The sequence below is a fragment of the Psittacula echo genome, assembly GCF_963264785.1.
Source record: "Psittacula echo genome assembly, chromosome: 4".
Lineage (NCBI taxonomy): Eukaryota > Metazoa > Chordata > Aves > Psittaciformes > Psittacidae > Psittacula > Psittacula echo.
The window spans coordinates 39,611,500-39,638,391 of record NC_137738.1 but is presented as its reverse complement, the minus strand read 5'-3'; the positions used below and the strand labels follow the sequence as shown (position 1 = coordinate 39,638,391).

At 40.4% G+C, this 26,892-nt stretch overlaps 1 protein-coding gene across 1 annotated transcript in view; it reads right to left on the bottom strand.

The window, feature by feature from the left end:
- The window catches only part of TAB2 (TGF-beta activated kinase 1 (MAP3K7) binding protein 2), a 64,612-nt gene extending 39,177 nt beyond the window's left edge, over positions 1–25,435 (bottom strand). Inside the window, exon 1 of the mRNA XM_080614659.1 lies at positions 25,090–25,435. The gene's annotated coding sequence lies outside the window, so the exon portion shown is untranslated. The remainder of the gene's footprint in view (positions 1–25,089) is intronic.
- Between the last annotated feature and the right edge of the window lie 1,457 nt (positions 25,436–26,892).

Genomic DNA, 26,892 nt, shown 5'->3' with positions numbered 1-26,892 from the left:
CTTTTTTTCTTACAATTTCAACAGGAAAAGAAACTACTACTACAGTGAAATGAGTTGCCCATATGCTTTTCACCAACTTTAGAAGAAATTCTGCATGAGTTTTCTTTACAGCTTCTTAACTGTTGCATAATTTTCTCAAATATCAGTGATTTTAGCAATTTCACTCTTGCGTAGATCAGTAAGTTTACCCACATATTAAAATTTCTCTGCAGTGCTTAGGAAAGCTACAAGCAGTCAGCAAAAAACTGTCTACAAAGAACAGATTTATTTCCTTTCCAAGCCACAAAATGTAGAAGTTTAGGAGCTGCTCCTCCACACCCCCCTCCATTTTAATGAAACCTTAAACTTTGCACAATTAGAAAACACTCTTTCCAGTTCGAGCTGTTGCCATAGGGACAGTGAACTCTTAAGGGTATATGCAAGGCACAAATCTCTACTGGAACACTACTGTAAATTCCTCAATTGATTTGTGATTTTTTAGCATTAATATTACATGATTGTAAGTAACATTTGATGAAAACTCTTAGAATATTAGTTTGTTTCAAAACTTAAGACTTCTTACTGCCCCTGTATTAAAGCCCATTTCAGACTGATATTTAGAAGTTGAAATGGGCAGAAGGTATTCTGAACACTAATTACCAAATGAAATCCATTAAACGATTTTATAGTTACATCTGACCTTAGATATTTATCAACTTAGAGTAAAAACATTAAATGCTATAGCATTTTTTTTAAATTCTATACATACACTATTAGTTAGACATGATTTCAGGAAGCCCACCTTAGCTGAATGATACCTGAATACAAAGGAAGGCAACAACAATTTTAAATTATTCTTCACTGTGGATCACACATAGCAACGTGAAGAATTACAAATTTTAAAAACAAAGCATAAAGAAAATCAAGCTCTTTAACTATTCCAATATTGGAGAATACTTGCCTTTCACTCCCCTCCCCCCCCATTTATAGCATGAGACTGAGAAGCAAATTGACACCTAAACTGATAAAAGAACCAAACTGGAAACAAAATTAAAGAATCAAATATCCTGGGTGCAGGAAACTTGACAAGTAAAAGGAGAGCCCAAGTGTCTGGACAAAGAATCAAAAAAATTTGATGCTTTCTTTCCCAAGTGGACCCAGAGCTACATAACCATCTTTATAAGTGTGTAGTGACAAAACAAGGAATTCTTAAGAAATCCTACATTATCTTCTGAGGTCTTAAACCTCTTCTTCCAACCTTTTAGCTTCTTAGTGTAAGTATTCAAGAATTGTGAATTTCATTTCTTGTAAGACTTCCTCTTGCCCTCACCTTCAAAAATAAATTGCTATTAATCTGTCATCATCTGCAGGAATACCAATGTGGTTAAAGACAGAAGCAGCCATATCTCAACATCACACATGTTCCAAGAAAACAGCACAATCACAGGATGCCTTTATTTTATAGTTCTTCCATTTTTTAAAGGATCCATAGTAGTTTTTAAATCAGTTTTTAAAAGAATTTTTATACAGAATAGACAAACATATGTATCCTATGTATCCTGACAACATAGAAGTATCACAGCGAAACTCACAATTATCCTTTTTTCCAGTCCACATCAAGATAAACTGTACTGATGAAAGCTGCATCTGTGTGAGGAATATTTTGCCAAAACACCTATAACACACAGATTAAGCCACAGGCTATAGTTTCACAACACTTTTTCCACTGCACTACCAGCTTAAGCAGTCCTCATCCCTCAGCTGCGCTGGCACAACTGTTTGTGCAGCTGAGCAGTGAGGCCAGTCAGGGAATCGATCCAGGTTAAAAATAATATTTTTCTGATGGTAAATTCCACAACCTGCTTTGCTGCACAGCCACCTGGAACATTAACTAGTTACAGTGGTGCAACCGAGGGGCAAGGCAGGAATAAGAAGCTAAGGTCAGGGCAGCTCATGCCAGTGCTGACACAGAAAGAAATGCTCATGAAACTACACCTTTGGTCTTTAAATGTTTTGGCATTCCCTGATTAAGTGACATTATCCAAACAGTGTAGAATAAAAGAGAAGAATGCTAGCTCACATAGGCGTGGAAAAAAACCCCAAACAACACAGGAGGCTTCCACCTACTTCTCAGGAAATGCTACACAAGGGCTGCAAGAAATAATCTTAGAAACTTTTTTTTTCATAGAAGTTGCATACTTCCCTTCTCCCTACCCCCCTGCACCCCTGCCATTTCCTGTTTCATTTCCTGTTTGTGCGGAACAAGTGCATTCTATCATTTACTGTTTCTTTCACTAGCTCACATACAAAACCTGGTATTGGATCTCTGCCCTTCAGGCAAACAGACAAGATGCTAATACATTTGTTCTCTTAACAAATCCTGGGCAAAAGAAAGGAAAAGAAACCGTAAGCTAGGACAGTAATATTTGTGTATAGCACCTTTATATGTAAGCACATTATCTATGCTATGATAAAGTAACTATAAGACTAAAAACATACAACTCATCTCACAATACTAGCTATGCTGTTTGTATAAGGGCTACACCCTGGTAAGATTTTAGCCTTCAGCAGCAATAGAACAAGCCTTTCTGTTAGTGATCTGCTTTACTCCCAAGTTTTTCAGTCCAAAGGAACTAATAGATAAACATATCTACAAGATCACAAAAAGGTATGAGCCCTGGCTAGTTATGCTCTATTGATTTCTACTCTTGGGGACAAGAGTTATTGGCATAATAATATTTATATATATATATATATATATATTTATATATAAACATAATAACGAACTGCTCAAGTTTATCACTATGTGGATAAAGTTTCCAGACAGAAGGTAGTTTATATCAGATTCCCATGGCACGCAAGACACAGGGAGCACATACCTGTGTCTCAGCCATGTTCAAAAAGCAGCATAATCTTCCTCCTTTTGCTTACAGCGCAAAAAAATTGTGGTTAATACCTGAAACCAAGTGTATGCTTTTACTTGAAAGGAAAACAACCCTAATTTGGGAAACAGTCATTATTTAAGTTCATATCTTAGTCACACATACATGCTTCTGTACACGTATCAGAAAAGTTAGTATCTTTTCAAATGTTTAAACTAAAAAAAATAACAAACTGCCAAGTCTCACTTTGTAGCTTCTTTCTATGAATTTGCTTCAAAGCATTCGTAAGATTTTAATGCCATCAACTTGGAGAATAAGGGAATGCATTTTTTCACCTGTTAACCTCAGACGTTTATCCATATTTATTTCAAATTATAGCTTGGAATGTCAAGGGAGGAATCCTGTAATTAAGGAATAAGCCTTTTAAAAATTATCCTGAATCAATACTGATGCCAAGAATATACTATACTATTTCTAGCCATCACTGGGCAGAGGGCAATTCTCAGAGATGCCCACAAGCAACAGGTGTTCTTTAGTATTTTGATCCTTTATTAAACTTCCAATAGATACTACAATATAACTAATCTGTAAAAATAATCCATGAAAGTGCTGACTTGAGACTTTTTTTTTTTTTTTTTTTAAACTTCAAGCAGGAATGAATTTAAGTTTGAAACACTGACACAGGCTTAATTCAGGTTAAGACAGAGTTACACTCTATCCTGAACACAACTTAATCCCACCATAGATGCTTATCCTCCCAGGAGTTAAGGTCATGCAATTTCAAATCCATTCAGATAAAAATACTCAAGTTAAGTGTTCTGCACCACAACTTTCAGAGTTACAAGACAAATCCTTTAACAGGACATCATTTGTTAAAAGCTAGCAAATTATCTTCAGTGAGCTTTCTTCATCTGCTTATCAAACATACCTGTCCTCATTTTTCTGTCCCCTCACATCTCCCATTCAACCCAGTTCAACAGGTTCCTGCTGCCACCTACCGGAATAGGTCTGACTCACCTTTCTCTCCCACAGTAACTCTGTGTTTTCCAGTCCCTTGACACTTCAAAGAGGCAATTCCATTTGCTAGTGCAACAGAAAGTTATGTTTTGGTGGACGAGAAGGATCCTGAATTAGTCTCTAGCAAGTTGAGCTGGCCAGAAGAGGGACCTAAGAAGTGTCAATACAAGTCCACGTGTAGGGAAAGAGTACAGACTGGGGATACATTTCCCATGTTAACACAAGGGGATTGTTTGATTGGCACACTATTATTATTTCCAATTACAGGAACAAGCAGAATGACTGCTGAACTCTAGAGCTAACAGCCAAATAGTGCATTGCTAGTTATAAACAAAGTGACCACTGCTACTGCTATCATCAACAAATATCTAACCATACCACTCTTGCTTACAGAAACCATAAAAAGTTGGTTTCTCAAGCATACCATTTTCATATATGCATTTAAGGACACTTCAGCCTTTAAACATAAATGCCTAGGTGCCTTCTGTAATTTTTGGTCTCACATAATTTTGTGACTAAAATACAGTCTTCAAGTACAGAATTAGTATGATGTAAAGATCATATAAGTTTGATTCCAAGCTTTCAATGAAACTCAAAAACCTGAAGGCAAACTACTTCTTTGTTAGCAATTGGGCTGTTACCCATCAGATTGGTAAGAGAACAGAAGGTCATCTCTGAACACCAATTAATCTTTACACTTTCCTTAAAATTTGAATTAAGTCTCCTGAAGTTGCAGGTGAACTAAAGAAAAGAAACTAAATCAAGTCAGCCCAAGTGTTAGATAGTCCATGAACACATCCACAGGACAGCTCTACCCCAACACAGAGGAAAGGGGAAAAAGAAAAGGGGTGGGGGGAGGTCAGGAGTCTGCTGTCCACATCATGAAGCAAGAACAAAGTGTACCAAGTATCTGAGCTGTACAGGTACCTGCTAATTAAAAAACAAATCCAACCCAACCAACCAAAACCCCACAAAAACACCCCTACCAACAAACCCAGTAGTTTAAAAGCTTTGCACAAGATGTGCAATGGTGACAGTTTTGCTTGGATTTGTATTTTACCACTTAATTATGAAAACCCTTCAGAATACCAAATTTTCAATTGTATAGTTTTACAATTGTAACTTTACAGCAATTAGTCATCAGCATGAAGCTGACTAGAAGTGTTTGCAATTGCAGTTTTAAAAGTTAAGAAACAGTTGTCAAAAAAAAGAGATTGCCATGACCATATAAAATAAGCTATGCTTTTCTGAAAGACTTTGGGCAGGAAAGAAAGAAGAAAAGAATCCATATCAGTATGATTTTTTTTTTCTCTCTTTCATAGAATCATAGAATAGTTAGGGTTGGAAAGGACCTCAAGATCATCTAGTTCCAACCCCCCTGCCATGGGCAGGGACACCTCACACTAAACCATGCCACCTGAGGCTTTGTCCAGCCTGGCCTTGAACACCACCAGGGATGGAGCATTCACATCCTCCCTGGGCAGCAAGGCTCAGGTAGAGTCTTTGCAGGTCACTGGTGAGCTAATGACTGAAGTTATAAGAACACATTAGACTCATTTAGGTTGGAAAAGACCCTTGAGAAAGATCACCAAGTCCAACTGTTAATTCTTTCACTTTGTTTCATTCAAAACAAGCAGGAGTTATACCCTTTAATGAAGCAGATTAGGTGCTAAAGGCTAAGTTTTGGAGAATACTAATATATCTTGGAAAACACTAGGCTTCACAGAGTATCTCCACCTGACAGCATGGAAGGCCAGAGGGTAAAACCAGCCTAGCAGGTTAGTACTTTGAGCAGTTGTAAACTCAGAACAGACTTTCAGTTTCACATTTGGCAGTAATGCTTTTCTACACATTCTGACAATTTTATCCAACTAAAGGACTTGGAAGTGAAGGAAGTTGCCTTGCTCTCACAGTCGTCCCCTCATTTCTCTCCTGTTTTTCTCATTCATTTCCACATCATCCAGAGTCCATCCATTCCAAAGGTTTAAAAAAATAAAAAACCAGAAGCATTCAAAATGAGCCTAGAAAACCTGTGTTTTTGTGGGTTTGGGTTGGTTTGATTTTGGTGGTTTTTTGTGGGGTTGTTTTTTTTTTTTTTGTTTCTAAAAATATCCCCCCCGCCCCAGATTTTTAACCTTAAATTTATAAATGTGCAGGGTCCATTCTGCAACTTTGAAAGACACAAGCTTATGTTTTAAAGACATTCAAACTCTGACTTCAGGAGCTGGGGCTCAAAGAACACCAAGTATCACGCAGATCACTATAAAACTACTAAAGTTAACACAGTGTTCCTTTTGCTACTTGTTCCTGTCATCTTTTCATGCCCATCCTGCTAATAAACAAAATATATATATCCAGAAATCACACAATATATTCAGAAATCAATATTTCAGTTACACTACCTCCCTTTTTCTCCACTTTCTCATTTGTTAAAGAGCAATCACAACAAGAAAATTCCCTTTACAATCATAAAAGAAATTCCACTTGCTACAATCAGCAAGACAAAACCAGCTATATCTTTGTCGGTGACATGGACAGTGGGATTGAGTGCGCCCTCAGCAAGTCTGCTGATGACACCAAGCTGTGTGGTTCGGTTGATAACGCTGGAGGGAAGGGATGCCATCCAGAGGGACCTCGACACGCTTGTGAGGTGGGCTGATGCCAACCTTACGAAGTTTAACCATGCCAAGTGCAAGGTCCTACACCTGGGTCGCAGCAATCCCAGGCACAGCTACCGGTTGGGCAGAGAAGAGATTCAGAGCAGCCCTGCGGAGAAGGACTTGGGGGTGTTGGTCGATGAGAAAATGAACATGAGCCGGCTGCAGTGTGCGCTCGCAGCCCAGAAAGCCAACCGTATCCTGGGCTGCATCAAAAGGAGCGTGACCAGCAGGTCAAAGGAGGTGATCCTGCCCCTCTACTCTGCTCTTGTGAGACCTCACTTGAAGTACTGTGTGCAGTTCTGGTGTCCTCAACATAAAAAGGACATGGAACTGTTGGAACAAGTCCAGAGGAGGGCCACGAGGATGATCAGGGGACTGGAGCACCTCCCGTATGAAGACAGGCTGAGAAAGTTGGGGCTCTTCAGCCTGGAGAAGAGAAGGCTGCGTGGAGACCTCATAGCAGCCTTCCAGTATCTGAAGGGGGCCTACAAGGATGCTAGAGAGGGACTCTTCATTAGGGACTGTAATGACAGGACAAAGGGTAACAGGTTAAAACTTAAACAGGGGAAGTTTTGATTGGATATAAGGAAGAAGTTCTTTATTGTAAGGGTGGTGAGGCACTGGAATGGGTTGCCCAGGGAAGCTGCGAATGCTCCATCCCTGGTGGTGTTCAAGGCCAGGTTGGGCAGAACCTTGGGTGAAATGGTTTACTGTGAGGTGTCCCTGCCCATGGCAGGGGGGTTGGAACTAGATGATCTTAAGGTCCTTTCCAACCCTAACTATTCTATGATTCTGTAAAACCTCCCAAAGCAGACACTCAGTTTAAACTGCAGACTTTTGGAAGGCGATAGTGAATTAGTAACACCTACTAAAACCAGTCTTTGACTACCCTCTATAGTATTCCTTTACCATATGTGTTAGTGATATAAATCCTACCCAGTACTGTTTCCTACTACAAGGTCCCTCTCATGGTTTAACCAGTTGGCAACTATCCGTCACAATCGCTCCCTCACTCCCAAAACCAGGACAGTCCATAATACAGAAATCCATGTGCTTACTCAAACTTGGTGATCCAGCTCATGGGAACTTCATCTGCTCTTTAAAGATAATTCTACTGGCTCCTCTGCAAAAGCTTTTATCTACTTCAAAATATAAGACACCAGCATGATTTTAAGCCTCAAATTTAGCCTCTCCCTCTAATTCAAGCAGTGTTTAACATATTACATTTCGTTCTGCACAAAGAAAATTGCCTCAGCAGCTTTTGTCAAGGCAACAAAAAAAAGTAGACACGATCAGAACCGAGAAAAGGAGTAAAAGTCTTCTAACACATTATCACAGAAGACCTTTGCGCACAAACAGAGTTGTACAGTTTGATGTCCCAGACACGCCGTTTGCTCAAATACCTATAAAAGCAAATGTCTGTTCTCCATGTGTGATGTTAAAAGTAAAAATAAATGCATGCGGAATAACTAAATCCTTTAATTACATTACCAAGGCACTTAAGTAATTATATTGCAAATGCCTGAATAATATAATCACAGTCCTTTACCAGAGCAAAGGTACTTGGAACATCACCATCTCTAACTGCTGAAGAAAAGGGGAAGAAATTAAAAAACCTCACCCTTACAAATATCTGCAATCACCAGTTTGCTGCTTCTTTAAACAACAATAAAAATATACTGGTGACAAAACCTACCAACTCTTTTCCCTCATTTAAAAAATAAAGAGCCAACCTTAAATCAGAACTGTCATGAGATCCAAACCTAAGCACAAAAGAGATTAAACAAATTTACTAATCAAAAACTAGTTTGTTCAAAATATCTGGGCACAAAATCAGATTCTCCAGCTTTTCAAAGAAAGTAGTCTCCATCTTCCTCTTTACACCTTTCACATACAAGGTATTTTTTTCTACTTGAGAGCTTCAATTAAAGCGTTTAATTACAGACAATACCACTTAAAAATGCTCAGATCACTTCAAGTCAGAAAATAAACACTAACAGTATATGAAAACATTTCACACATGAATTAAAGTATACCATGGAAAATTGCCACACGTCACAGTCTAAACCTTTATCAAACTGAAAAGGGAAGTCAGAAAACTTATTTTTGAAATGGAAAGGTATTTTTGGGGTAGAAAATGACTGGCTAAAGCAATCAGTCACCGGTTTATCTTACTTCAATAAAGTAAAAGCAGGGCAAATGCTTTTGGTTAGGGACTCGAGGAAAATTTCCAAGCAACAGTTCATTCAAAGAGGTCATCTTTTGAGAACTGCAGGCTTAAAAATACAGTGTAATAATAAAACATATGATTAAAAGATACATCTGAAGATTAAATAGAACACATCTTCAGTTTTGTGCATTGCTATACTTCATTTACCCATACTTTCCTGAGAAAACTGGTTCAGTTATTGAAGAAAAATGCTTGAACTTTCTATGCTTTGCTTATAATCAAAATTAAACTCTTCTTTTTTTTCATTTTGCCACACTTAATAGTTTTTCCAGTTACACTTGGAATTAGCATAGCAGGACAAGCCTCAAGGCAGTTCGAAACCCAACTCTTGCTTTCCTCAGTCATGACCAGTGATACCCTGTCCTGCAGTCTCATGCTATTCTCTCCTGGTCAAGGAGCACAAAATGATTGTCTCACACACACTTACTTCTGGGCTGGTTGAATATTTTGTTTTGCATTCTTCTCCCCTTTATAAAATTCAAAACAATTCCTTTAATTGATAGGAGAGGTGTCACTGTTAAATCCAACATTTGGGTAAATACCTGCTGAAAGCCAGACTCTGGCAAAAAATGAATTCCTTTCATCTTAGTCAGGGACTTGTTTACTAACATGTCATTTACTTGTAATGTTTCAATGACACTAAGGCTGGATATCTCAGCCACTCCTTAAAAAGTAGTTCCAAAACAATTCAACACTGCCACTGTCATTCCTCCTGCTCCCAGGCATGCATTCCTCCTCTCCCTGCTGCTGTGACCTGCTGTCAATGCTGGCACTCATTTGATCCTGCAGCAAGTCAGTTCATGGAGCAAGAAACAGAGGGAGGCGGAAAGCAGTGTTAATTTTCTGCTAGTTTAGTTTTGAAACAGATGAATGCTAGTGTGAAGGAGCACAGTCAACTTATACATATCTATAAATCACACCCTTAATTTTTCCTGAGGGCAATTTTGAAGGAGGGGAGAAAAACAAGGTTGCACTTAACACTAGAAGAGACTTCTGATTTTACATTACCTTAGCACTAGAATAAACATTTAGGAAGTTAAACATCTAGCCCAACCACAAAAAACTGTCTCTGGCAGCTGTTACAATCAAACAATGTGGGCCTGCAGGGTTAGAAGAAGGAACAGACATACAAGTTTCACAGAAGCAACACAAAAGGGTTAATAACAGCAAACTGCTTCCTCAAGTTAGCAGCTAATTGGAAACAACTGTGTTAAGACTGAACAGGGAGATATTGCTTGAACTCAGGAAAAAAAAAAAAAAAAAAAAAAAGAGAGAATTTATCACCTGTGGAAGAAGGGGCTGTCACTCCATGAAAAGTACAAGGATGTTGTTAGGTTATGTAGAGAGGAAGTTAGAAAGGTGAAGGCACAGATGGAACTAAATCTGGCCACTGCCATAAAAGATAATAAAAAGTACTTTCATAAATATATTAGCAATAAAAGGAGAGCCAAAGAGAACCGCCATCCTCTACTGGATACCAGGGGAAACGCTAGTATCCAGTGACAGAGGATGAGGAAAAGGCTGAAGCACTTAATGGTGCCTTTGCCTCAGTGCCAGGGAAGGCTACGGAGCAGATGATCCTAGGTGAGATCATAAAAAACATGCAGGAAAATGGAGGGATAAGGCCTGGTCAGCATGGGTTCATGAGGAGCAGGTCCTGCTTGACCAACCTGATTCCCTTCTATGATAAGGTGACCCACCTGGTTGATGAGGCTGTGGACACTGTCTATTTGGACTTAAGTAAAGCATTTGACACAATGCTCTCCTGGACAAATTGGTTGCTCATGGCCTCGATCAGCAGATTCTTCACTGGGTTGGAACCTGGCTGGATGGCCAAACCTAAAGAGTGGTGGGTAAATGGTATCACCCCTCATTGGTGACCAGTCACTAGTGGTGTCTCTCAGGGCCTGATGTTAGGGTCAGTGTTGCTTAACACCTTCATGGATGATCTGGATGAGGGGATTGGGTGCACCCTCAGTAAATTTGCAGATGATACCAAGTTGGCCGGGTGTGTTGACCTGCTGAAGGATAGGAAGGCTCTGCAGAGGGATCTGGACAGGCTGGATCGATGGGCTGTGATCAATGGTATGAGGTTCAACAAGGTAAAGTGCCAGGTCCTGCATCTGGGCCACAACAACCCCAAGCAATGCTACAGGCTTGGGGAAGAGTGGCTGGAAAGCTGCTTGGTGGAAAAGGACCTGGGGTGCTGACTGACAGCTGCTGAACATGAGCCAGTTTGTGCCAAAAAGGCCAAGAGCATCCTGGCCTGTATCAGAAATAGTGTGGCCAGCAGGCCCAGGGCAGTGATCAACCCCCTGTATTCAGCACTGGTGAGGCTGCACCTTGAGTACTGTGTTCAGTTCTGGGCTCCCACTACAAGACAGACATTGAAGTGCTGGAGCAGGCCCAGAGAAGGGCAACACAGCTGGTGAAGGGTTTGGAGAACAAGTCTGCTGAGGAGCGCCTGAGGGAACTGGAGTTGTTTAGTTTGGAGAAGAGAAGGCTCAGGGGGCACCTTACAGCTCTCTCTACAGCTACCTGAAAGGAGGTTGTAGTGAGGTCGGTGTTGGTCTCTTCTCTCAAGGAACAAGCAATAGGACAACAAGCAACAGCTTCAAGTTGTGCCAGGGGAGGTTTAGGCTGGATATTAGGAAAAAATTCTTCAAAGAGAGGGTAATCAGGTATTGGAACAGGCTGCCCAGGGCAGTGGTGGAATCACACCCCCTGGAAGTGTTCAGAAACTGTGTAGATGAGGCCTTCAGTGATACACTTTAGTGGTGGTCTTGGCAGTCCTGGGGTAATGGTTGAACTTGATGACCTTAAAGGTACTTTCCAACTTAGTTGATCCTATGATTCTGTGATAAGGAGAAGACTCACTGGCACAGCCCTGTCAAGCAGAGCACAGCATCAAACTGAGCACAGAGTATCTTTCCTGTTAGACCACAGTCCCTTTTTCTTAATTTTAGGCTGAGCCTCAAGATTATTTTCCTCATGCAAGAAAGAACCTTAAGTGAGAGCAGGAAGAAAAGTTTCAGAATGATTGGCAGGACACCATCAAGCGGGAAGCTACCACAAAGAGGTAGGAAAGAAAGACCTTCAGCTATTCAGCACAGTACCATAAAGAACAATAGTCACGGAAGTCTTCTTTCCTGCCTATCCTCTTGTCTAGGAAGGGCAACTGAGGCTCTTGCATTTGAAGGGTACCCATGCAGGAAGAAGCCTACAGCTGGGCTGCCATAGTTTTAGGTTAACAGAGTTTAACTTTATACCTAAGCACAGTTATCTTCACCTGTGAAGCTACACTGGCAGGTCCTAGGCTAAGAACTTCTTTGAAAGAACAGGCGAAAAAAAAAAATGCTGCAGGGAAGAGGGGAAAGGAAGGGATAAGCATGGTCACAGAAACTAGGAGCTGTTTTCTCTTCTCCGTTAGTTCCAAACTAACATATGTAAGGACAAAAATCAAGACCACCATTGCAACACTTGGGAGCAAGACTCTAGTTTCCATTTATTTTCTGCCTACTCCATAGTAGTAGGGAAAAATAAACAAAAACCCGTTAATCTACAAAAAAACCTACACCAAGATGAGGTAACAGACACTGATAGGCAAGAGCAAAACAGAAATACTCATGGTGGTATCACAACCTAATCTGTTTTGTATTGCTTTTCTTCAAGGAGCATATTTCATAAACAGAGAGAGAAAAGTAACAGACAGATGTCTAAACAGCTGTTCCTTTACCTCCCAATTATTTTTCCACACTTTTCTAGAATAAAATATGGTTTTGCTACCTAGGAACTGATGATATGTAACTTTAAAATTTGCTATTTCCCCCTTAGGTTTCCCACATCTGTCTATGAACTTTCTTCAAGGAAGGAATAATGCTACTTGTTCTCCAGCCTTCTGTAAAGAAAAGATAGATGCAATCTCTGCACTTCCTGTTACGTAATAGACTAACACTACCAACCCTTTTTACTGCACTTTACACCACACAGGATTCAGTAAGAGGAGATTAAGGAAAACGGAAGCTGGGAAAAGCTGAAGAAATGCCTCCATAGTTCAAGGCTTCTCATTACATATTGTTTTCTGCTATTATAACCTTTAAAAGATGTCCACTAATCCTTTTATAAATTAACCTATCTTCTACCTTTTCTACTTTAAAAATCTCCTTACAAAGATCCTGACATGACACACAGACTAACAAGACAACTAGATACTCAAAAAGTTAAAAATAGGCTGCTCTGTAAAAAGACAGATGAGGAAAGTAATACGGGGAAGTTGAAAAATAGAAAAGATGCCTCACAGCACAAGGCAAATAAAAGCTTTTAACCTTGTAAGGTCCTCCACTTTGTCACGCTGCTTGGGAAAAGACCCCCGCAACAGCAGCAAGATTTACAGAAGACTAAAATCCATGTTAAAAAAATCCAGAACATTTGCAACTAAGATTCTGTCCCTGTATCATCCCTATTCCAAGGCCCTTCCTTGCAAACTATGGAGGCATTGGGAAGGCAGAGGAAAAGTGCAGAAATAAACTATTGTTTAAAAAGCTGGAAATCAAGATTACACTATCATCTAGCAGCTAAAATAGAAAAGAGTTCTTTCTGAAACTGACATACATGCACTATTAAACTATGAAATGTAATAAACCTTTTTAATTATAAACCCTCCAATTTTGATGTATTAACACATGCCAAAGTAAAAAAAAAAAGTTAATCTTTAATTACTAAAATGATAAATTGTTATTAACTTGACAATAATTCTAATAATTGGATAATTTTCCATTTCCTTCATTAAACACAGTCTTCCCACTCAGGCTTTGACCTTCCCCAGTGTTTTCTGAATACAGTATCACCTTATAGCCTTTAACTAAGAAATTAGTTGTGTTTCCCCTTTCTCTTCAAAACTGTAGCTAAACACAGAAAAAGTAACTACCACATACAAGTAAGAACCAACTTTAAGCCCCAGTTTTTATCTTCTGACCACAGATACAGCTAGGTGTCAGGTATTTTTGAGGAACTAAAGAGAGCACCAAGATACCATTTTACTTAATTGATTAAACATTAAACTACTCCATGGAGGAAGTTACTTTGCTAGTCTGGATAGCTCCTCACAACTTAAGACATACTAACACATTTCTTGCATTTGAAACAAAGATAAGAGGCCTGTTAATAGAAGTAGACCAACTTTTGAAAGCAAAAATGAAGTGTCATGCAAATAAAGTGGCAAAGTATTAGTAACTATTATACTTAGCTTCATATTTCAGAAGTATTCAATTTTTCACCCATTCCAATATTTTAATGCTTGTCCTGCAAAAATACTAAGCCATAGGTTGCAAACTGGCATAATTTAAAAATGCAGATGCAGACTTTTCACAGGAGCTGGCAAGAACAAAGGTATGAAAAATATCTGTTTTAATTTTGAGATAAAAATCACAAAATCTCCCCCCCCCCAAAAGAATAGCAAGGTATTATTCCTCCCACTTACATACAGTTTCATTCTCACATGAGGTTCAGGAAGGACGACAAAGCAGTGACAATAAATTCTTAAGTTCAGAAGGCAAAAAACGCTGCACTGCTAGGCTTCTCCTAAATCAATTTAAAAATCTTTGTCAATACGTGTACACCAGGAAAAGCTACAAAAGCCAGAGAAGTTGTACTGCAATAGTAAAATCCGAAATGAAAAAGTGCTTTTGAAATCAATGAATTTTGCCAGTCTGAGCAGCCACTGTAAGGCATTCTGCAACATTCATTGATATGACAGTGTAAGGTGATGATTTGCCCTTATCACAAACAGGCAACAGCCTAAAGTCACACAGATAAAGCTGAAATACTAGTTCGTTCCAAGACTCCTAAAAACTTCAAACCAGAAGACAACTGGTTTTTAATAACGAAATCCCACGCAGTACAACTCTGGATATTTTCCTAGCTAAAGCTTTTGTATGTTTGTGGGTTTTGGTGGTTTTTTTTTTTTTTTTTTTGTTTGTTTGTTTGTTTGGTTGGTTTTTTTTTTTTGTAATATGAACTGTATTATGTTGAGTCAAGCTACAGGTCTAAAGAACTCATTTACATTGGCATGAATTTCCCCGCTTTGATGGGGAGTGGAAAAAACATTCCGGAGAGTTGCCATTGGCTCTACTCTGAAGAAACCCAAGCTATAGTTTGGCCTGTTCTTTTGGCCAGTTTCAACAGGAAGGAAGCCTGTAGCTCCATCCACTCTGCTAACACCATTAGGTGGTACTTTGACTTTAAGATACTCTCTGTCACAGGGAATGTACTCAAAACTATTCATTTATGGGCAACTAAAAATAAGGCAAAACCAACATAATAAACACAACCAAGGAAGAAATAATGTCAAACTTCAACACTTAGATAAGGCTTAAACACTTGTGTTATGTAAACAGACGGATATCTACATTAAGCTTTAGCTTGAAAAAGCTGTATCTGCCAGCCTAGAATCTGAACATGCAGGCCACATTGGCAACTACTGTTAGGTTCCAAAGTCCATCCAATACCTGCAATTTACATAAAAAGAATATTTACACACCAATTTTCATTTATCCATCTTTAAATGAAGCTTTATATTCACTAATATGGCTGAATAACAGATTATAATTTAATTCACCAGTTTCCTCTCATAACCACTAAAAGCTACAAAAGGCTCTAACTTTAGACCAGCTCAAATAGTTCTCCCTTGCAGTACACAGGTGAAATGGGGATATCTTTACAAAACATCTGTTTTTCTATCCCACCTTAACCACATCTTTCCTCAAGCATTGGCATTCTTTTCTGAATGATTCTCTCCATCTTTCTTTTTCCATATATACCTCCCTGCAATTACACTTACCTACTAGCCACACTTTCACAAGTTTCAACAGGACCCGAATTTTCTACTCCATTGCAAAACTGGGCTACAAAATTTAAAGACTGAACTCCTTAGAAAAACCTGGCCATTTCTATTGACTAAGACAAGACTACTAGGATTTTAATAGGTACCATCAAAGCTCACTAATTAAAATATCATTTAAGCCTCCTTGATTATTTCCAGGTAACAGGAAAAAGAATACTGTCACTATCTTTTCACCCAGGTAGGCCACTGGTGAAGATTTCACACAGTGGCATAATCCACATATGTGGGTTCTGTGGTGAAGTCAGTTCATTTAGTTCCTGTCCTACTTTTTGAAGGGCTAGCTTTAAAATTTGCACCATCTTGGGGATTCAGTTGACCCTGTAAACAGCTGCAGTGCCACAGTGGGCAGAGATGAATTCTTGAACTAGTCATCCTGCTTGTCTACTGTAGCACTGGTCTTAGGTCTACAGTTTCATGAGAGGCTTTCTTCACCAATGATACCAACATATTACACTCCTAATTCTAGTTCTTCACCATACTTCAGCTTTGCAGAAACTAAGCCTATCTGTAGGAGCATACTATAAACCACATCAGTGAACTAATGGGAGAGGATGGCAAATCCATACACTCTCACTGCTATAGTGCAAAAGTATACCTCTCAGTGTGAAGCTATGAGAAACTCCTCAACTCATTTAACAGCTCCTCAGCATCAAGGGGTTAGATCTCACTCCATAAGATCACCCAAGACAGTTAAATAGCAAACTGGTAGTTTTCTAACCCTTAGCACATAGACTGACCTGGCTCACAGACAGATGAAACAAGTACCAGAGACCAGCTGCCTATGTCAGTGAAAGAAATAGTCCCTGTTCACAGCAAACTATGAGACCAGACCAACCTCTGATGATCATAAATGCATTCTTCCCTCCATTTTTTGCTTTAAGCCTGCTATCTCAAAGCCATTTTGTTGTATTACTGCAAGAGTATTTACATAGAAATACCAACAAAAGAGTTAAAGCATTCCTTTCATGGCAGCAAAGGCATATTTTGCCTCAATAAAGCAAAACTATTCAAACAAATCGAGATTGAAGCCCTTCCGGAAAAATAACACCACTTTACACATGTAACTGCATCTACACTAGCAACCTCTGCATGCACAGAACTACACTATGGAACAATGACACTCTTGCATGTATCCAAAATGATGTAGCCATGTTAGCACCAGTCATAACTTTGAAAAGCCCGACATCACCAGAAGAGTAAAGATAACAGATTATCATATCGACTTTTTTTTTTCCCCTCCACAGTACGTGCATGAAGGCACTAGTGGGAGAACTGGTATTTTCCTTCCAGTTTGGAAACCACAGGGTTTTTCAACCCCATGCAGAGGAAAAAAAACCAAACCAAAAACCAAACCAAGCAACTAAAACTCGAAACAAATGGGTATCTGCTCTGAACCTTATTGCTAACACATCACCTGCTAGAAACAAGAGGTTGGAGAGAAAAGAAATTTCCAATCCGAATGACAGTTCTCTCCCGCTGCTTACCATTTATTTTATTTTCCTTCACCAGATGCTGTGGAAAAGGAACTCAAACGTGTAGCAGTTGAGGCCTGAGAAAGGAAGACCAAATTGCCATTCTTGGAGAACAGCAGAAACTAACTCTTTAGCAATCCCCATTACACGTACATTCATGCTGTCCTAACTCAGATGCAAAACAAAGTAAGTTATATTGCTTAAAAATTTGCTAATGGTCAAATTTCATTTTGCATTCAACTCATATATATATAAAAAAAATAAAATCTGACTGAAGTACCAGGTGTAACCATCATAAAGGTGATCCACTGACACAACCTCCTCCAACAGGATTCCAAGCTTTGATATACCTACCTCTATCCTAAGCAGCTACCAACGAATACAAACTGGTGAGGGTTTAAGTCAAGTAATTTCATAATTCTTGTATGAATCACTCAAACAGATCTTAAAAGTCACACATGAAAACAGCTAAATGAATTACAGCTATTAAAGACAGTTTTAATTAATTTTTAAAGACTGGCACAGTTTAAAATGTCTGAAGAACTAACAAGCATAACAGATGAAAGATAACACAAATACTCTGCTAAATGTCTTTGCCTGATCCAATATATGCATCTTGGTAAACAAGCTTTAATATTCATGGGACGGCAAACTCTTCTGGGACTGACTTTTAAAATAAATATTTATACAGTGCCTTGCACAAAAGGGCCTAATCCAATCCAAGCTCTCTAGCCAATACCAAAGCATAAATAAAATATAATAATCTACTATTGGCAATTATTCCAGCAAGACGGTTTAAAATACAGAGACACACATACACAAAAAGGTCTTAGTTCCATTTACAAAAGACAAGACCAGTACTTTAAAAAAGGGAACAGGGCAAGAAAATTTTTAACAGAAGTGAGCTTCCTTACCAACATAAACCACTTTTTTAAGCATACTTTTGCTGAGCCCCTGGAGATACCCTGTACCCAAACTTCAACCTGTTAAAGAAGGCACTGTAAGAAAGATAACCAACCATTCATTCCCTTTCAATAAATATTTCTCCAACAAATGGAAAGCAGCAATTTGAACCAGCTGAATGAACTGAAAGAAATCCAAGTACAGAACTCATGATGCTTCCTTTTTCTACCATTCTTTCAGGAAAGCCTAAATGGAAAAGGGACAAACTTAGCAACTGATATTCTGAAGAAGAAAACGGGAGAAAGAAATGACCAGTGCTGAACTCAACTCTCAAGAGGGAAGAAAATTTTCCAAGAAAAAAAACCAGAAATGACTGGAACAAAAAGGAACGATGAAGAAGTATAAACAAAAGGGCACTAATGTGTCAGTTGTGAAGTATAAAATATATATTGCGTAGGCAAGGGAAAGGGAGGACAAGGGAAAGACAGGATATGAATGAAAAGATCTCTTTTCTAGCTCATCTACAAATAGGGTATCAGTGACAAGGTGGTTGGAGGAGATAAATTCTGCATGGGGCAGATTTTTAGAGTCAAGAAAATATAAACAGAAAAAAATATGAGTGACATAAAAAGACAGGAGAGTACTGTAAAAAGAGACAAGCAGCACATCATCAACACAGGAGGTGGAAGCTTTTCTTAAGGGTTTAAGCATAACCTGAATTGACAAGTGATACAATTACATGCCACACTGTAAAACTTCACTTTTTTTTTTTCTTTAAGTGTGCGCTGCTTCCCCCTCCCATGCCCAGCTCGTGCAGGTGAAACAGTTTATAATTTTTTCCACATTGGGAAATCATGCTTAGGACTTAACATGAGAAAAGACTTCTGCATTTCTAACTTTCAGTATAAAGTAGAAATCAATCCCCTCTCAACAGCTTCAGGAAAACAAAGGATTTATCTGGATAGACGTATTAGTCATAGTTTCTGAGGATCGGATCAGTAACAAGTACTAAAACTTACTGTATATTTTTTTCAGTTAGTTTAACCTGCTGAAAAAGACATCCTGAGAACATATCAATAAACACATTGATCACCAAATGAGGTTTTCACACATATACAATGCAATTTCCTTTGAGAAATGCATTTTAAAGCTCTAGCTTTGACAGCCTCTAAGAATTCCTCAAAGAATATTCCATAAGCATATTTACGCTTGATCTTTCTACAAGTCACCTATGAAAATACATGATAATAGCAAAGCATCTTCTTGAATAATAAAGATTTGCTGCAGCAAATAAAATTAAGTTTGATGTTAAGAATATTTCATGTCTGCCATTTCTACCGAGCGTTACATACAAAATACAGGTATACCAGATAAATACTTATTTCAAGATTCAATCAACTCCATAAAATCTTATCCTGTAATAAGAAGCACATAACTTCAAGCTTATTAAATTAGTACGATAGTACTATGGCTCACCTTCACAGGTAAATCTATTAGACCTTCAGTACGTTAAATACACCATTGCATGCAACAGCACGCAGAGGTATGACTGAATTATACTATGTACACAAGACAAACATTTAAGTCACATTATCTGAAGAAACTCTAAACTATACATGATATACCAATAAAATAGTGCTTTTTCCCTAACCCTGGAAGTGTTCAAGGTCAGGCTGGATGGGGTTTTGAGCAACCTGGTGTAGTGGAAGGTGTCCTTGTTCATGGCAGAGGTGTTAGAACTAGATGATCTTTAAGGTCCCTTCCAACGCAATACCGTTTGATGATTCCATAATGCATTTTGAGGATAACATGTATTTCTTACACATCTTACCTAACTTCTCCTTACTCAGGCACATTCTTGCCCCCTGCTGCTACATGCACTCTGTCAGTCTAGGCATCAGAGCAATCCTAAGGTTGAATCAGATCCATACAAACACAAATGCCGGCACAGCAGAAGAGGCTGCGTACATGCATCACTAAATCTCACCTCACCCCAAGAGTTTCTATCACTGTAGTTAAAAGCTTACAACACAGTCTCAGCAGACTGCTCAGCTACCTTTTGCCTCTCAACCTTTTTCTTCCTCCCCCTTCTTTTTTCTTTCAGTTTTCATCTTCTTAAGAACCTATTGTATCAAGATTTTCACTTAGTAAACCAAAATTGGCAGCTGCTAACTTTCCTCTTAAAGGCACTATCCCCTAAACAGCAGAACAAAGCCCCATTTCCCATAATTTGCATTGTTTCAGCCATACCCCCACATTTCAATTAGTCACATTCCACCTCTATCCCAGATGCCTATTATTTTACCCCTCTCTTCCAAGAGCTACCCTCAATATACCTAACCTCTCATGTCCTCTAACTACTGACTGAAGAGAGTACTACATTTCACATCTAGTTCCTACCCCACAGACAATGGTTTGATTGCCAACTGGAAGGCTAAACAAAGGTAACTTCTAAATTAACACAAAACTTTCCCCTAAAGAGATGATCTTACTCAATTAAACCATCAAGTTTAACAAAGCCTGTTAAACATCACTAAAACGTAAAGTCTTTGAGACCTTGCCCCTTGGCTAATTTCTTTAAGGAAATTAGCTGATGGGCTCAAAATTTATTGAGATGCAGGATTAAAGAAAACATAATTGCTCAAGATTTGGGTCTTTAGAAAGGCAAATTAAAGATGGTTTAATATACTACACAAATATATAAAACCAACAGCAACTCTTTCTTAAAAAAAGGAAAAAGCAATTACTTCTTAAAGCAAATGCAAACAAAACCATCCAGAAAATAGGTGCATCTCCACACATTTTCCATGAGAGAATAGTTGATTCTGAACTTCTCCAGCATGTCTAATTAACTAAAGTTTCTTAAACTCCATTTACGCATTCTATTTGTCCCTTTAATAAGTATTTACACCCTCCCACTACTTTCAGGTGTATTTTAAAGGAGGTGTAAAAGTCACAAATAAAAAAAAAAAAAGCTTCTACAAGTGTTTTTTGAAAACTGGCAGCTTTGCAGAAAAGAAGAAATTCAAATTCATGCCTTCAATGAGGGGAAAAATCAGGTGGAATTCTGCCTTCTCTACTGGCAGCCCCAGCAGATCAAGCAGCCAGGACGCACATAGCATCAGATTTGATTAATTCTGGAACAAGCTTTAAATACTTAGTATTTGAGTGCTTGTCTAATGTAAATCATCAAATTAATGATCATATATAGTGGCTTTTGTCCTAGTTTTGGTGAATTCTAGCAAGCCTAGCAATACTAAACAGGTGCACAGATTTGTGGTTTTGTTTTTCGGGGATTTTGATTTTTTTTTTTTTTTATTTATTAAAAAGCCTTGTATATTCAACATACAGAAATGTATGTTTTTTCCTACCCCTGTGTGTTTCTAAGTTAACACTTTTCTCAACACTAAAGGGAACACAAGTTTTATATCCATTCCGAAACATCAATTTTTAAATAACAGAAAAATTAAATTCTGCTCATAGTACAACCAGGATCTGAATGAGTTTTAAACCACTCATCATTAAAGACAATGAAATTTGATCTTCATCTGTGCTCAGAATAGGAAAGAGCTATATATTTTCCATATTGCTACAAAAAAAAAAAAAAGATTACACAAAGCATTTTTCTAAGACTATAACACACATTTTAAAAAAAGGATTTTTTTTGTAAAATCCTGTGGCCAGATACTAACTTGAACAAAGTTTATTTAGCGCAGTAATGCAAGTTAAGCATAACTTACCACCAAACAAAAAAAATCTAAACACATTCTAAAAACATTAAACTACACCTTAACTGCACCTACAGCAACAAGAACATCCTGAGTGATGCCATTCATTCAACAACAGACATGTTCCAAGAATATCAGGATATCATGCACAAATAACACAGATCTTCCAACTTCAATTATGTCAAGCTATGATTACAGAACCCGATTACTACAAACTGAAGAACAGCAAAATCCAAAGGCAGCATAACACACAGCTAGAAAGAACTCACTAAACATCTGTATACTGTCGGGAATACCTTCTTGCATGGCAGTTGAGCTTGCTGATCAGTTTAATAAAAAGAAGCCCTGAATTTTACTATAATTCGTCTGCACAAAAAGTTTGTCTACAAAAACTTTTGTCAGGGAAAGCATTAATATTATGCCAGTGATTTTTCGGTAAGCATTCTCAAGAGAGGGTGAAACGAAAACAACTGTTATACTGAAACCTCTGACTACAATTAAGAGTTTATAAAAAATATTATCCAACTGTAAGTCTGACAGCTTTCTTGCCCTCACAGTTGCACTTAAATGTGTGGAATCCAAAGCAGATCAGTTTGCTAAGCAGGGTTCAAGATGTTTGAGACCATCCACCTGCATTTCTCCTGTCTGAAATATTAAGTGTATACTTTTCCAGTTGAGATAACCTACCATGCAATTAAAGAGAAGAAAACCCCAACTTGAATCACCGTATACATTAGTGGGGAAAAAAGTAACTTTCATTTCAATCATTTAAATATTTGAGTTTTGAGTACAGCTTTAAAAAATCCAGTTCTGAATCACTGGAATTTTTGTTTTATTTCCTGTAAAAGCACCAACAGCAACATCATTCAGCATTCCGTTTGCAGCAGTTCAGAAAAGATCAGCCTGATCCTGCAGTCCTAAATTTACAGTCATTTCATAAGCTTGAGGTCACATCTGATCAACTTATTTCTTCCAGTGTTTCCAACCATGGAGATCATGATAAGGAGACGGCACTTGCAATCGGATGAAAAGCAATCTAGTTTTATGTTTCAAAGTACACTCTCACAAAGAAATAGTTTGCCAAAAGCTCCCTAGCAAAAAAGCAAAAGAAAAAATAAGAAAGTTTTCTGAGAATAATCTTTTCAACAGATGACAGGTTTAATTCAACAAGGCTTGAAAAGAATACCAGTTATCTATAAAGCCAAAGACTTACAAAACAACACAGGACTTCAGCCTTCAAAGCAACACCATGGTGAAAAAAACCACTATCATCTTCCATTCTGTCACTGCTGGAAAAGAGAAGTTTCTACCAGGACACTGTCATAGGAAGGGTGCCCATTTTCAAGAATTCTATTTTTGTATCAGCAAATTTAAAGAAAGAGAGAAGATTTGATTTCTCTTGATGTTAAGAAGAAAAAACATTTACATTTCACAAAGTCTTTGAACACCAGTGTGAGCAAAGACAGTGTAGCACAGTAAGAAGATGGCACTGCCCCCATATATAATGATAGGTATGATGCTTTATCAAGCATCTCTTAGAAACAAAATCAGGATGACCCAAACTGAGTTCTCTTCCAACAGCCTTCCTCCCCTCTTTCCCTCTGCAGGCTCGCCTGTGAAGTAATGTGAAAAAAACCACACAGGTCTTCTCAGTTTTTAAAAGAAATCAAGAGTCAGCTCAGTGTCCATTTTGCTGCAATGTAAGCCAAGGCACTACCTACAGATTAGCATCCATAAGTTTAACATATGGATAACAGCCACAAGTGACAGAAACTTTCATTTAAATTGAAGGGCAGAACTTACTGAGGCTGATGACACGTGTCTCCTAATTTGTCAGTGGAACTTCCCTCTTGCCAAAAGTAGACAACAGAACTCAGATTTTATAAAATCTAATTACAGTACACAGATAAAGAATAAATAATTGAAATATGTATATGAAATGCAAATGTATGGTTATCTGGTAGATTAATTATACCACATTTCAGCAAGTCATGGCCAATCATGAATATAGTGTTACTGCTACAGTGTCACTAGTCCTCCCTACTGTAGTGTATGTGCAGTACCATTTTGGTGGCTAAACTTATGATACAAAACAATTTGAACTTTCTAAGAGAATGACTGTATTTAATGTAAGTCTTCTACACATTTACATAATCAGAGTACTGAAAATAATATGCCACACCATTTTCAGTGTTCTACAGTTGAACTTCAGGAACAGATCTAATCAGTCGGCATCAAATACCCTAAAGTTATGATGATCAGAAAACCACACCTGAAACCCACTCCACGCGAAGAAGTAATCCTTCAGAACACCTTTTTTAAGTATGCACGTACTATCATTAATACAGAAACACCTACAGATAAAGTACAAAGAACACAAGGTCCTGCCCTGAAGGCCTTGCTACATGTAACAGGGCTGCGCGTTCAGACTTCTAATACAAGCCTTTCAATGAATGAGACAAAGTACCATACACCTCCACATAGCGTTCCCAGGTCTCTCGGAGGGACAACAGAAAAGGATGAGAAGAAAAAAAGAAATCATATGCAGCTCCTCTCTTCAAAATCCCTCTTATCAGAACCACCTCAAGAATTTCTACTCAACAATTAAACTGACTTGAATAATGGAAACTAGCATCCCAAATATACTATATATGGAATCGAGCCCAGCCAGCCCCCGCAAAGACATCAGGCACCAAAGAATCGCACCTCTGACACTCTGTTACTCATCCTCAAATGGCGGAGGCTCGCCCAGAGCACCCACACCTGTCACCTGCCAGGCGCCAGGCCAGCCCCCCTCCCTCGGTCCCTCCTCCAACAGGGCGAGCCCGTTGGCAGGCAGCTTCCGCTCCCCCCGGGCCAGGCCGGGGCCGCCACGCACGCTGCCCCGCGCCCCCCGCCCCACCAGGTCCCTCCCTCCCCGCGCGGGGGAATCTCCAGCGACTCGCGAAGGAAAAGAAGTTTCCATCTCTCGCTGGACGCCCCGCTGCGCGGCGGCTCCCCGAGCCGCCCCTGCCCTCCCCTCCGCACCCCGCCGGGGAGTCTGACCCCCACCCCGCCCCACCACGCTGGGATGAGCTGGGTGCAGAGGGCTGCTCCCTCTCCGCGCACAGGCCTCCCTTGCACTCTCCCGGGGCGACAAAAGAGGCACCGGGACCTCCTCGGCCTCTCTCAGGCCCCCTGCCCCTCTCAGGCCTGGGGGCTGGGCCGGGCCAGCCCCCAGCGCCTCTCTCTGCAGCCCCCCGGGGATGGGCTCAGCCCCGGCAGGAAACCAGCTCAGGGAGCTGCCGCCAGGCCCGCCTCGGCGGGGTCAGCCTTACCCTGCTGCTGCTGCTGCTTCTCCTCCTCCTCCTCCGCCTCCTCCTCCGCCACCTCCCCCACCACGGCAGCAGCCGCCGCCACTACCTCCGCCGCCACCAGCGCCGCCGCCGCCTCCGCCCGGCAGGGGGGACCCCGCCGACCCGACCCGCTCCGCAGCCTCCCGCCGCCGCCGTTCCGCTCCGGGGGGGGGAGGAGGAGGAGGAAGGGAAGGGGGGGGTCCGTGCTGCCGCTGCAGGCGTGAGAGGCGGGGAGGCCGGAGCTGGGTGGGTCGGTGGGTGCCTGCGGCGCCGCTCCCGTCCTCAGCTGGAACCGCTCCGGCTGCGCGTCGCTCCCGTCCCCCCCCCCCCTTCCCTCCCTCTCTGCTCGCTACAGTTCCAAATCAAAATAGTGTCACAATATGGCGGCGGCAGCCCAGCATCGCGAGAGCGCGCCCCGGGTGCTAACGGGACGCGGCGGTCGCCAATGGGCGCCGGGGAGGGGCGGCGGGCGGGGTCTCCGCCGGCACCGCCCGCAGGAGGGTGGGGCGGGGGGGGCTTGCTGCGATGCGGAGCTTGTGGGGTGACGGTTGGTGGCGTGTTGTGTGTGGGGACATTGTCCCTCGCCCGGCCCCGGTAGCCCCTCCTCTGCTCTCGCCGCTTCACACCCTGGCCGTGGCCACCGCTCGGCCGGGCCCGGTGGCAGAGGAGGAGAAGGAAGCGTTGGTGGTGGTGGCAGCGGCGGGTGGGTAGGTGGGTCTCCCCGGCGGGAAACGGAGCAGGGTTTGAGAGAGCCGAGGGAGGGACGGAGGAGGGCAGCTACCACAAAGGGCAGCGTCTGCAACGGGAAATAGAAACTAGGAAAAGTAGGATTAGTTAAACAAACCACCCCCTTATCTGAAAGGGTTGTTTCTGAGAGGGAATTGCTTTATTCTTTCTGTCAGGAATACTAGTGAGCTCTCTAAATTTGTTTATACAGACTACATGGTTTCCATCAACAGCTCGGCATAATTCTCTTTCCCAAATGCTGCAGGCAAGCAGGGACCCATACCCTGGATGGCGAAGCCCTCTTTCACCCTCTGCTCAGCTCAGCAGAAGGGGTGCCAGACCCAACCTGTGGGGCCAGCAAGGCCATGATCTCCCTCCAAGATCCCCAAGGAGGAGAGCTTTACCAGCCTCAGCCAGGCCAGGAGGCCCCATGGGTCCTCATGTTCAGCCTTGGAAATGGGGATCGAATTCCTCCTGTGATAGAAAGATGGGGTATCCTTGATTTTAATGGGATGTTTGAGTAGGTGTTTCTATTCCCATAATTCAGGAAGTTTCATCATAAATGAGAAGACAACTTTTAGATGAATTTGTAAAATTATCCAGTAAATCAGTTGTGTTTTGGAGTGTGATACCATGCACCACTTATTCTTTATCACTTTTCCTGTATTTCTTTTTTTCCTGCATCTCTCATCCTCCATCCTCCTTGCAGTGAGCAGGTGCTGCCCATGCTGTCTAGCAATGGGGAGTCCATCCGTCCATCCATCCATCCGTCCGTCCATCCATCCATCCATTCTTGGGTAATCCTACTCTGCAAAAGACAGACAAGAATAGAAATAATTTAAAAGAAATCTTTTATCAACTGTGGTGGAAGGAAACTATCTGAAACCCTGTAACCTAGCTAGGTTTCTTGGCAGGGAAGAGGATGTGGGCCTTCCAGGTTTCCCCATACAGCAATAGTATTGGGCAGAAATCAGTAGAGATATTTTTTTCCCCCACTTAATTCCCAGAGGTACCAGTGTGCTCTGGTGTATGAAAGAAGCTACAAAACTGTCGGGCCAT